The sequence below is a fragment of the Cucurbita moschata genome, unplaced genomic scaffold (genome assembly GCF_002738365.1).
Source record: "Cucurbita moschata cultivar Rifu unplaced genomic scaffold, Cmos_1.0 Cmo_Scf00001, whole genome shotgun sequence".
NCBI classification, from domain to species: domain Eukaryota; kingdom Viridiplantae; phylum Streptophyta; class Magnoliopsida; order Cucurbitales; family Cucurbitaceae; genus Cucurbita; species Cucurbita moschata.
The window spans coordinates 1646533-1649590 of NW_019268517.1; positions in this window are offsets into that span (position 1 = coordinate 1646533).

A 3058-nucleotide genomic window follows, 5' to 3' on the forward strand; every position below is an offset into this window, starting at 1 on the left:
TTTTTTTTTTTTTTTTTTTTTTTTCTGTTTGGGTTGTGTTAAATTTTTTTAAAAATAAAAAATTTGGTTTTGATTTACTGGTTGACATTTAACACAAAAATGGGAATACAATCCAACCCAACTGTACCTAAGTTTAAAAAAATTAAGAATATTTAACATTCATAACCAATAGTAGTGATGTGTTGTGACTTATAAATGTTTGATATTTTAACTTTATGAGATTTTAGTTACTGATGTAACACACACGCGCATATATATATATATATATATTTAAAGTAATTATCCAATCTAACCAATTCCGAGAAGAGAGAGTCGAAAAAAAGGGGTAAAAACTAAATTTCTTTAATTAAAAGGGGTAGGAAATAAATTTTGTAACTAAAAGGGGCTAACAACAAATTTTTTCTTAATAAAAGGGCTGAATTGCAACACGCCCATCAAGGCTTAAAATTTGGTAATCTTGGGCATAGGTAAAAGTTTGCATTTTTAGGCTTTATTTCCACTCAATTACATCCCTTTTACATAAATGAAAAGATGGATTTTGTAGGTTTTTTTTTTTTTTTTTTTTTTACCAAACAATAATTTAAAAATATTTATAAAAAAAAACTCATAAACCAACCTTATCATAAAATTTTTATTAATATTTGTAATAATTTAGTCCGATATATATTTTATTATTATTATTAAGACTTAAATAAAAATAAATATTACGAATATTTGTAGTTATGTACCATTAGCTGTTCTCCTCTATTTATTTATTTATTTATTTTAAAATAAAATATAAAAAAGAAAAGAAAAAAAACCCTAATTTTCTAATCTTTTAAAAGCACAACAACAAAGAATTGGGGCTTTTGAGCTGCCACCCATTCAATTAATTTCCCTCTTGCCCATGCATTGTTTCTAAATTACCTACATTCTTCTTTTTTTCCAAATAATTATTGCCCCCATTTAAGTGTGAATCCAATTTTGGGACCAAAAAATAAATTTTCAATTTTCAATTGTTTCCCATTTAGTTTCTTTTTAGTCCTTCATATTTCGGAAATTGCATGATTGGCCCTGAATTTGGCTCCGAAATATGCTCTTCTCGTGACATATAAACAAAAGGAGGAAACAACCGGTCTTGGAGAGGATACCAATATGCATACATGCTCGCATAGAAGAACCTAGCCGACCCGGATCAAGGATTCTAATCGAGTCCGACTTACCTTCTTTGGCTAGCCCTCACTCCTTGAACGAGGTCAACCCGTACGTGCTTTTTCTAGCAAGATTGCTTACCATATTATTGTATTAAAATTATAGTGTATGTATATGTGTATACATCGTAATATTGAATTTTGAATTTTTAGAAATTATGTTAAATATTATATCGATGTTTTATGTTTTTCTAATAAATAAAAGTTATCCATTAAAAAATTTTAAAATTACTCTATTAATATATATATATATATATATATATATATATATATTAAATGATTAAAAAAAACTCTCGAGAGGTACGAACAGATATAGTAAAAGCTTCTCTATCTCAACTCGACATATTTAAATTTTATTGACAAAAAATATTAATTTAAAAATTTTAAGAGTAGTTGGCATTGAACGTTCGGTGTGGATTAGATTGACAAAGGCGTTTGAGTTCACACAAGACGAGAAAACTAAAAAATAGCTTTCGTTTAAAGCCTATGGTTGAATTTTGCAACCCCTAGACCCACTGGACATAAATGCAAATATATTAATTTATAAGGGCGAGATTGCAAATAAAGTTGATAGCTTATAAAGCATAGGCCGTTTTACTTGGTGAAACTTATTTGTCATAGGCTTTTTTATGCCTTTCCGATGTACGTCCCGTGTGTCATTTGTTGATTTCAATATTTCGAGAGTGCTCGGTTTTGTCATGCCGTTAGGAGATATGTTCGGTGTGTTCTTTGCTACTTTTAACATTACGAAAATGCTCGGTTTTAAATCTCGACTAGTTAAGTTATGCTTATATTAGGTTTCACGTAAGGATGTTCATTCAACTCATAGAAGTCTCATCCCGAGCGGGGCGGGATTGCCCCGTTTAGATGAAAAATTAGTTCAACAAATAATAATTTATAAAAAAAAATTATTTAACTCCAATTGTTTTAAAATAAGAATAATAAACAGGAAAAAAAAAACAGCGGGAATCTCAATCCCATCAATTCTCCGAGAGGAATCCCTGTCCTAATCCTCACTAATATAAATGGATAATTTTGCAGGGATCGAGACGGGAAAGGTTTCCGTGCCTATGTCCGTGCCTGTAGACATCCCTAAACTCACCATCACATACAATTTTATTACTTCGTCTACGTAGACATCCCTCCTTTAGGATAACATGATACACTTAGAGCCCTTTCGCAACTAACTCTTATGCCTAGCTAACAAGGGACGTTCCTAACACAAGCTGTTTTATCAAAATGGAGTTATATTGACCTCAGATGGTTGAAACAAGGGTGAGAATGGCTCAAGAATGGTCGAAAACCTAGAAATCAGTATACTATTCGGATGTCAAGCCACCAAGCCGAACCTAGCCGAGCCGGGAGTTCAACGGAGCTGCCGATGGAGCCGAAACCGACGGGCTGCGAAGAACACTGACGACACAAGGTCGGTTTACCTCTGGAAGCTGACTATTAGGACATTAATATCTTTGTTTTAACATTAGACGTTCAAATTCTCCGCTTAAAACTGTGATTTAATTTTTTAAAAATATATTTAAACAATTTTATTATTTTATAATTTCCTCCATTTTCGGAACACAAATGAAACTTGAAAAACGACACCGTATTAATTGACAAATCCTTTATTAAATTACCCACCGATTTATAGATGAGATTTTAAGAATTAGGTTTCATAGACAACCTCATTAAATGATTTAATAAGTTAATTAGAGACTAATGACCTAAACTTAATTAATTAATTAATTAATTAGGTTAACCCCACAAGTTAATCAATTATTTATGATGTGAGGTTGATTGACCTATCTTATTTATTTTCCTCGTCGGAATTATATTTTAACTTAAAGTACTTCTCGAGCAATGATTGTTTT